This window comes from Euprymna scolopes, unplaced genomic scaffold (assembly GCF_053919585.1).
Source record: "Euprymna scolopes isolate OS-2025 unplaced genomic scaffold, ASM5391958v1 sca1, whole genome shotgun sequence".
NCBI classification, from domain to species: domain Eukaryota; kingdom Metazoa; phylum Mollusca; class Cephalopoda; order Sepiida; family Sepiolidae; genus Euprymna; species Euprymna scolopes.
Window position 1 is genome coordinate 62,678 of NW_027633102.1, and position 10,000 is coordinate 72,677.

A 10,000-nucleotide genomic window follows, 5' to 3' on the forward strand; every position below is an offset into this window, starting at 1 on the left:
GCAGTTTAGCGAGCTTGCCAACTCCTCTGCCTCCTCAAGCGCTTCCAGACGCCTACCGACACCACATGCTGCTGGCTGGCTGTCTGTTGTTACAATGGAATTTAAAAAAAAAAACAAACAAAAACCCCAACTCTATTAAGATTTTCGATAGTTGGAAAATAATAATAAATTAAGATTTTCGATAGATTGAAAATAATGATAAATTGATTTTAGCAGGGCTGCTGAGTTAGCTTATAGGAGCGAGCTAAAGTAAGAAAGAAACACGCCGAAACACACCGACCGGCACCCCCGACGACGACCACGGGTAAACGGCGGGACTTTGCCGCCTCTTAAGCAAGTTTGACTGACGACTACCACGGCTATTCGGCTAGGTAGGTAGGTAGTCCTCCTCCTCGGCCACCTAGCCGTCGTCGTCGTCGATCGAGCGACCGGGTATATTCAAGACGCCTCTACCGACACCACCACACCAGCGGGCAGTTTAGCGAGCTTGCCAACTCCTCTGCCTCCTCAAGCGCTTCCAGACGCCTACCGACACCACATGCTGCTGGCTGGCTGTCTGTTGTTACAATGGAATTTAAAAAAAAAACAAACAAAAAACCCCAACTCTATTAAGATTTTCGATAGTTGGAAAATAATAATAAATTAAGATTTTCGATAGATTGAAAATAATGATAAATTGATTTTAGCAGGGCTGCTGAGTTAGCTTATAGGAGCGAGCTAAAGTAAGAAAGAAACACGCCGAAACACACCGACCGGCACCCCCGACGACGACCACGGGTAAACGGCGGGACTAACTGTGACTCTCTTAAGGTGTGAGGAGGCTTTGCCTCTTAAGCAAGTTTGACTGACGCCTACCGACACCGGTCAGGTCGGCGAGGCTCCCGGCGGCCCCGAGCGGGACCACAGGTTGCGGAAGGCGTCCAAGTGAGCGGCGGCGACGCCAGGAGGCCCCCGGGGTCGACTCCGCGGCCCCGGGTCGGTGTGCGGGCCTCCAGAGCTCGATAAAGTAGTGGTGTCGCTAGCGGTCGAGAAGGCACTTTTCGACGCCTACTGCCACCCCCACATGGCGGTAGGCGCAAAACTGGAAAATCGCCGACCAGAAATGTCGCTTCGTATAATCGACGTTTTTTTTGACCACCATTTTCAGGTGTCGGAGGTGGGTCTGGACGAATACCAACACCATTTCTGGGGTTTCACAACCGCCCGGCTTCTCCGACATATGTTGGAAAGGAGTAGCGATCGAGCGAAGGGGGCTGTCGGTAGGCGGCCGCGGGTTGCATGTGTGCCCGGGACAGCACCCCCATCCAACTAAGGGGTGTCCCCCGGGGGCCAGGGGGACCTCGTCCAGGTCGGCCGGGCGCTTCCAGACGCCTACCGACACCGGTCAGGTCGGCGAGGCTCCCGGCGGCCCCGAGCGGGACACAGGTTGCGGAAGGCGTCCAAGTGAGCGGCGGCGACGCCAGGAGGCCCCCGGGGTCGACTCCGCGGCCCCCGGGTCGGTGTGCGGGCCTCCAGAGCTCGATAAAGTAGTGGTGTCGCTAGCGGTCGAGAAGGCACTTTTCGACGCCTACTGCCACCCCCACATGGCGGTAGGCGCAAAACTGGAAAATCGCCGACCAGAAATGTCGCTTCGTATAATCGACGTTTTTTTTGACCACCATTTTCAGGTGTCGGAGGTGGGTCTGGACGAATACCAACACCATTTCTGGGGTTTCACAACCGCCCGGCTTCTCCGACATATGTTGGAAAGGAGTAGCGATCGAGCGAAGGGGGCTGTCGGTAGGCGGCCGCGGGTTGCATGTGTGCCCGGGACAGCACCCCCATCCAACTAAGGGGTGTCCCCGGGGGCCAGGGGGACCTCGTCCAGGTCGGCCGGGCGCTTCCAGACGCCTACCGACACCGGTCAGGTCGGCGAGGCTCCCGGCGGCCCCGAGCGGGACCACAGGTTGCGGAAGGCGTCCAAGTGAGCGGCGGCGACGCCAGGAGGCCCCCGGGGTCGACTCCGCGGCCCCCGGGTCGGTGTGCGGGCCTCCAGAGCTCGATAAAGTAGTGGTGTCGCTAGCGGTCGAGAAGGCACTTTTCGACGCCTACTGCCACCCCCACATGGCGGTAGGTGTAAAATCGGAATAGACCGGACCAGGAATGTCGAGGGGGAAAAAAATGACAAAGTCCTGGTGTGCCTAGGCGTCGAGAAGGCACTTTGCGACGCCTACCGACATCCCCATGTGGCAGTAGGCGTAAAACTGGAAAATCGCCGACAGAAATGTCGCTTCGTATAATCGACGTTTTTTTTGACCACCATTTTCAGGTGTCGGAGGTGGGTCTGACGAATACCAACACCATTTCTGGGGTTTTCCAGTTTGAAAGTTTTATAAAACATGTTCGGTAGGAAGCACACTTTGGTGTGTCGGTTCGTCGGAGCAGCGACTCTTTGCCTCGTGGTGGTCCGGAACGTCTCTACGGGCTTGTCGCAAAGGCGTCAGAAAGTGGCATCTCCGCCGCCTAGGGCTGTCACCGTTATCGCTGTCGCCGCGCTCCAACTTGTTTTGATCCGCCGCCTTCGTTCCTGCCAACCGTGCGCCCGCTCATCGTCGTTAGGTTATAATACGTGGTACGTGTGTGTGCTTCTCCGTGGACCTAGGGCTGCTCGACGTGTCGAACGATATGTTGGAACAACTAACGGCTCCTTTTCCTGGTTCCATAGTCGTCGTGGTACCCGCGTCGTCAGCCATATCTATGTCCACCATGTTTAGCCGATACGTTTGCTGCAGCTTCTGCTTCCGCCTCAGCGTTCGCCGCTCTCAGCCGCCGCTGTTGTTGCTGCCGTTCTGCCATTCAACCACTACCTGCGAATCTTTCGATGATCGGCCGAACGACCCATCGCTGTGCGACCGATAAATCCTCCGGATTAGGGAGAAACGCCGCCGCTCTCTGCCGCCGTCGAACGGAAAAACGTACATTGTAACGAACGAACGAACGAACGAACGAATTAACGAACGAGCGAACAAACAAACAAAAATAGCCGCGGGGGATGCACTATGTAGATCCTGATCCCCTTGTAACCATACGTACGTTGTTCGATGCTCTCCCGTCCTGGAAGTCGCCGCAGCAAACAGGAGGATGAGCAGCAGCAGGCGCCGCCGCCGTAACCGCCGCCTGCCTGCCGCCTCCTACTCCTGTCAGCGTCCGATCTCACAGCCGTGTGAACGTTCGCTGACACCCGATTTCTTTCCGTCTGGCAAAACCTTGGACGTCCCGCTCGCGGTACACGTGCTGCAGCGACTTCTCGTCCGACAACGCATAAGCGTCGACGTCTGCCGCCGCATCTTCTGATACGTGGACGGTGATAGCGCTAGTCCCTTCTTGCGCCACCTCCACCTTTGTTAGCGCCAAAGAAGATCGATCGAGCAGTCGTGGTCGCAGTCGATTAACCCGTTTTCACCGTCCGCAGTTCCCAAGCCGCCGATCAAGTCGTTGCTCTTCTTGTTCGTTCTTCCCATACCGTCGATTTGCACGGCTGCCGGATGAGCCATCCTCTGTCCGGCGAAGCGCTCACGTCAGTGATCGATACTTGCACCGACAGTCCTCCCGCTCGCGACTCGGTGCTCGAATCGGACTCGTTCGTTTTTATCTCGATGCGATTGTGAAAAGGGGACCGGTCGTCAATGTCGTGTGTGTCGACGATGTTGTTCGCCCGGTCCGCCGCGTTGTTGTCGTTTTTTTTTTTTTTTTTTTTTTTCCCCTAACGTTCGCCGTCGCACGGACGAAAGGGTGAGAAAAAAAAAAAAAGCTCGAAAAAGCCGCCAAAAAAATCGGACCGAGGAGCCGCTTGCGAGAACGCGCCATGTGCACGTTGTCTCTCCTCGGTTTTCCGAGCACGAACACGACGCCGGTCGGTCGGTCGGTCGACGAAGGCGACGACGAAGGTGACGGGAAAATTTACGCCGCCGCTGCCCTGGTCCAGCTCCTCCCCGATGACGGCTGTGATGTTGACGTTGACGTTGGCGACGACGACGACGACGACGGAGACGACGACGACGACGAGACGGCATCGATGGCGACCACGATGACGACGACCTCGACGAGTTCAGTCTGCACCTTGACCTCCGATGTCCGTGTGCACTGCCGTCGTGCTGTTTGTCGTTTGTCGTATGTATCGCTGTCAAGGGTGCCGTTGTCGTTGTTGTTGTCGACGTTGTTGCTTGCTCTCTCGTCTCGGTCGGTTGGTACGTTGATGACGACGACGACGACGAAGACGACGACGACGACGACGAGACGGCATCGATGGCGACCACGATGACGACGACCTCGACGATTCCAGTCTGCACCTTGACCTCCGATGTCCGTGTGCACTGCCGTCGTGCTGTTGTCGTTTGTCGTATGTATCGCTGTCAAGGGTGCCGTTGTCGATGTTGTTGTTGTCGACGCTGTCGTCTGTTCTCTCTTCTCGGCCGGCTGTGACGTGGACGTTGACGACGACGACGACGAGACGGAATCGATGGCGACCACGATGACGACGACCTCGGCGAGTTCAGTCTGCACCTTGACCCTCGATGTCCGTGTGCACTGCCGTCGTGCTGCTTGTCGTTTGTCGTATGTATCGCTGTCAAGGGTGCCGTTGTCGTTGTTGTTGTCGACGTTGGTCGCTTTCGTTCTTTGAGTCTCGGTCTCGGTCCAAGTCAGGGGAGAAACAAAAAGAGGCCATCAGCGCGGGCAGCGCGCTTCTTCTGACGGCGAACCCCCTCGAAAAATAAATAAACACGTGCCCGTCGTTGTAGTTGTCTGTCTTATGTCGGTCGGTCGGTCGGTCGGTCTGTCGTTCTGTCGAAACAAAGTCCCAAATTCCAACGATACCTGGTTGATCCTGCCAGTAGTCATATGCTTGTCTCAAAGCTTAAGCCATGCAAGTGTAAGTTCACGCCACGCATTAGAACGGGCGAAACCGCGAATGGCTCAGGAACCGGACCTAATCCTCGGGACCGTATTCCTCCTCGGAGGCGATGGATAACTGTGGCAATTCTAGAGCTAATACATGTGACACAGGCCGCGATCGGTCGGCGCGCCGTCGTCGCCACGCCTCGCGCGCTGGCACCCGCGTCGGCCGTTCCGGGTCGCGGCGCTACATATTAGACTGAGACCGATGCGCGTCATTCCCGTCCTCCCGTCGTCGGCGTTCCCGCTCGCGGGTCCGTTCGGTGGCGGGGCTCATAGGGCGGCGCGCTCCGCTTTGGTGACTCTGGATAACTCACTGGTCGATCGCACGAGCTTTCACGCCCGGCGACGGGTCTCTCGAGGGTCCGCCCTATCAACTGTCGACGGTCGGTTAAGTGCCTACCGTGGTTACTACGGGTAACGGGGAATCGGGGTTCGATTCCGGAGAGGGAGCATGCGAAACGGCTACCACATCCAAGGAAGGCAGCAGGCGCGCAAATTACCCACTCCCGGCACGGGGAGGTAGTGACGAAAAATAACGACGCGGGACTCTGTCGAGGCCCCGCGATCGGAATGAGTACACTTCAAATCCGTTAACGAGGACCAACCGGAGGGCAAGTCTGGTGCCAGCAGCCGCGGTAATTCCAGCTCCGGTAGCGTATATTAAAGTTGTTGCGGTTAAAAAGCTCGTAGTCCGAACTCGGGTTCGTGGTCGCGCAAGCGGCCCCGGGGCGGCGGCGCCATCGTCCGTCGTTGACTTTGGTCGTCCGTTCGCATTCCCGGCCCTTTCCGCCGGTGTCAACCGCTAGCATACCCGCCACGCGGTCCTGCCGGCGAGGTGGACGAGGAGGTCGTGATCGGGATCCGGGAAAAAAAAAACAAGTGGTCGTCGGTTCGGTTCCGGGAGTAGTCTAACGGGGGGGTGCTACGTGTGTGTGTTTGGGTGCGTTCATTCGCATCCCCGCACTCTGACCCCCGCGCTTCTCTCCCTCTCCCTTTCCGCGCGTTCCTCTTTTTTTTTGAACCCCGGTCCGCTCCGAGTCCCTGCTTCGTGTCTTGTCTGCGCGCGTGTTGCGGTCGGCGGTTTCTCCTCCAAGGGTGCTCTTAACCGAGTGTCCGCGGCGGCCGGTACGTTCACTTTGAAAAAATTAGAGTGCTCAGAGCGGGCTGTTCAAGCTTGCATACGATAAGCATGGAATGATGGAAGAGGGCCTCGTCTACGTCTGTCGGTCTCCGTCTACGGCGAGGCAATGATCGAAGGGAGCGGTCGGGGCCACTCGTATTGCGACGTTAGAGGTGAAATTCTTGGATCGTCGCAAGACGAACTGCAGCGATGGCGTGTGGCAAGCACGTTTTCCTCGATCAAGAGCGAAAGTCGGAGGTTCGAAGACGATCAGATACCGTCGTAGTTCCGACCGTAAACGATGCCGACCGGCGATCCGCCGGCGTTCGCTTCCATGACCCGGCGGGTAGCCTGCGGGAAACCAGAGTTCGGTTCCGGGGGGAGTATGGTTGCAAAGCTGAAACTTAAAGGAATTGACGGAAGGGCACCACCAGGAGTGGAGCCTGCGGCTTAATTTGACTCAACACGGGAAAACTCACCCGGTCCGGACACCGGTAGGATTGACAGATCGATAGCTCTTTCTCGATTCGGTGGGTGGTGGTGCATGGCCGTTCTTAGTTGGTGGAGCGATCCGTCTGGTTGATTCCGATAACGAACGAGACTCCGGCCTGCTAACTAGTGCGCCGATGTCAGTGATTTTTACGGCGGGCTCGGCGTCCTCCGTGGCGCTCGGGTCCGGGTCGGTTTTCTCACGCACTTCTTAGAGGGACGGGTGGCAGAAAGCCACACGAGGCGGAGCGATAACAGGTCTGTGATGCCCTTAGATGTCCGGGGCCGCACGCGCGCTACACTGGAGGTATCAGCGGGGACTTCGCCCCGGCCCGAGAGGGTTGGGAAACCTCTGAACCACCTCCCGTGATAGGGATCGGGGCCTGTAACCAACCCGTGAACGAGGAATTCCCGGTAGGCGCGGGTCAACAGCCCGCGTCGATCACGTCCCTGCCCTTTGTACACACCGCCCGTCGCTACTACCGATCGAACGGTCCGGTGAGGTCCTCGGATCTGGCCGACGACGCCGCCGGGCAGTGCGCGACGTGTCCGTCACGACACTCGTGCATCTACGCCTCGGCGTTCGATGCCTGGAGAAGACGACCGAACCCGATCGTTTAGAGGAAGTAAAAGTCGTAACAAGGTTTCCGTAGGTGAACCTGCGGAAGGATCATTACCGTTTTCCCGTTCGAGACTGGTTTGTTGTTTTCCGGCCTACCTCCTCTGTCTGTCGGCGTCAACGCCTCGAATGCGCGCAAACAAACCTATAAAAGGCGGAGCGAGAGATAGATTTGTGGTGACGCGGAGGTTTTAAAGCCCCAGCTCTTCTTGCTTGCTTCCGCGTCTTACCACCTGTTTGTTTTTTCGCCCACCGCAAGTGATGGCCGCTTCTTCTTTGCCTTGTCGCCGCTTTATCGTTTTTTTTGTTTTTTTGCAGCCGCTGTGCCACCGCCGCTAGCTAAAAAAACAAACTACTCGCGACATTGCAATGCCGTCACGCCTCCTCGCACAGACCTCCTCGCACACTACTAAATCTATATAAACAAAAACTAATATAAAAAAACCAAGTGCTGAACCCTGGACGGGGGATCACTCGGCTCGTCCGTCGATGAAGAGCGCGGCCAGCCGCGATAACTGATGCGAATTGCAGGACTCAGTGAACATCGACACCTCGAACGCACATTGCGGCCCCGAGATCCCTTGTCTCGGGGCCACGTCCGGTCGAGAGGCGGAACGTTACATGTCTTTCTCCGTTAACGAAACGACATCTTGCCGTCCCCGTGCCCGCCCGGTCCTCGGCACGGTGGTAACCGGGACGTCGCAGGAGCGAGTGACGAGGGGGAAGAAAAATAAAAAAAGAATTGACTCCTTTCAATGTCTTTTTTTTTTTTAAAACCCTCTCCGGCCTCCTCCTTCGTCTCCCGCTGGCAGACCGCGGAGTCTTTTCCCTTTTCGACCGCGTGAAGAAACACTGTGGAGGAGGAGCAGGAGGAGTCTGTCCGAAAGCAGCCGAAGGGAGACCAAAAAAAAAGTACCGACCTAACCGACTGCCGACGTAAGCGCCGCCTGCTCGTCTCGCTCTCTGCCTCATGAAGGTGTCTCTCAGCGACGCCTCGAGCAGCGCGACGAGCACGGCCGTCGCACCGTAAAAGGTGGCCGCGTCGTAGGCAACGCAACGTCGGATGGGGAGGACCCACGCTTTTTTTTAATTGTTGGCTTCTTCATTTTCGGTCGGACGGGCGCTATATCGGCCAGCCGTCGTCACACGGAGGGTACCGATCGAGATTCCTCTCCTCCAAACACCACACTCTACTAAAAACCGCCGCCCTCGGCTCGGACGAGACGACCCGCTGAACTTAAGCATATCGCTAAGCGGAGGAAAAGAAACCAACCGGGATTCCCTTAGTAACGGCGAGTGAACCGGGAGAAGCCCAACGCCGAATCCCGTCGCAAGTTAAAGGCTTCGGGACGTGTGGCGCATGGGTCGAAGGCAGCCGTTCGTTTTCGTCTCGCATAGTTCGGAGTTCCCTCGATCGGGGCCGCCCGCGGCGGGTGCCAGGCCCATTCGGTGCGGACGGCGAGCGACGGCCTTCGATCCGAGAGTCGGGTTGCTTGGGAACGCAGCCCAATCGGGTGGTAAGCTCCATCCAAGGCTAAATACCGGGACGAGTCCGATAGTCGACAAGTACCGTGAGGGAAAGTTGAAAAGAACTTTGGAGAGAGAGTTCAAGAGAACGTGAAACCGCCCAGGGGTAAACGGGTGGGACCGCTCACCGCGATCGCGGGGGACTCAGTCCGGTGCTGCCTAGGCTCGAGCCCAAACTCGATGTGTGTTCTTGAAAGAGAGGCCGTCGCGGCACAGGTCGTCGTTCGTCGTGTCCGCGGGGGACTCGTTCCCCGCGGTTCCAGCTTTTGTGCCCGCGTCGCCGACGAAGGAGACGGGCCGCGTGGATAGCGGGAAGGAACGTGGTGACGACCGCGGCGTCGGTAGGTGGCTGCGTCGGTTGGCTGCGACGGAGGGGACTCGTCCTCTCGATCGCTGCTGCCGCCGGGCCCTAACCCGCCGCATCCGTCGCCGCCGCTTCTTCTTTCCCTCCTGCTCCCTCCGCGCGCGACTCCGCTGCACCCGTCCCCTTCATCATCGCTCGGCGTAATCATGGCGCGGGCGCTTCGGCGCGACCTCCGCGCGGCCGGCACCGGACGCACTCCCCTCCGGTCCGTCGTCGCGACCCGTTCCCGGCGTGCAGGTCGAACACGCGGGTTTTTTTCCGTAGGCGGCAGGCGTTTCATCACCCTGAAAACCCCCGTCTTCCCACCTTGTGAAGTCGGGGGCCACCGGCCGTCGGGCCCGCGAACGTAACTGCCCCTTTCTGCCGGGAACGGAGGAAATCTGACACGATCCGTTACACGTGGCGAGCCGGTCCGTTTTGATCCCGCCGGAAGTCGCGTGCGGGCGACGCACTCTGTGTGTCGCTCCTTAGGCGCCCCACCGTCTCGGGCGCGTGCGCGATGAGAGGCGGGATAGGACTGGCGCGGCCTCGCCGTCACGCACCTCGCCGACGTTTCGGGTTCTTGTCGGGGGCAACCCCGCCCGCGCCCGTTTCCGTTTCCGGAGAGGTCGCTCGGCGACGCTTTTTTACTCGAGCCGCCCGCCACCCCGGGTCAGCGACGTGCATCGGCAACCCACCCGACCCGTCTTGAAACACGGACCGAGGAGTCCTGGCCGTTCGCGAGTCGTAGGGGCCACCTCTGACTAACCCCGAAGGCGAAGCGAAAGCGAGAGAGCGTGTAGGAGGGCGTCGATCGGGAGAGGTGTCGTGGCAAAGTCGTCCGGGGGTCGTCGGGGGGTGTCGTCGGTCTCGTGCCGTCGTCTTCTCCTCGCCTCACCCGCCTCCGAGCCGTGCCCGATCCCGCCGGCGCGGCGTTTTCGGCCTTCCGCCGTCGCTGCTGCGGTGC

The 10,000-nt window shown here is 58.6% G+C and overlaps 2 non-coding genes and 1 pseudogene across 2 annotated transcripts in view; all 3 read left to right on the forward strand.

Moving 5' to 3' along the window:
• Positions 1–4,851: 4,851 nt before the first annotated feature.
• Positions 4,852–7,220, forward strand: LOC145273500 (small subunit ribosomal RNA; annotated as a pseudogene).
• A 397-nt stretch (positions 7,221–7,617) lies between these two features.
• LOC145273579 (5.8S ribosomal RNA) lies at positions 7,618–7,775 on the forward strand. The gene has a single exon (XR_013866404.1). It is a non-coding gene; the product is annotated as a 5.8S ribosomal RNA (ribosomal RNA).
• A 592-nt stretch (positions 7,776–8,367) lies between these two features.
• Positions 8,368–10,000, forward strand: part of LOC145273208 (large subunit ribosomal RNA) — a 5,715-nt gene continuing 4,082 nt past the window's right edge. The window contains exon 1 of the ribosomal RNA XR_013866237.1: positions 8,368–10,000. This exon is cut by the window's right edge and continues 4,082 nt beyond it. This is a non-coding gene — a ribosomal RNA (large subunit ribosomal RNA).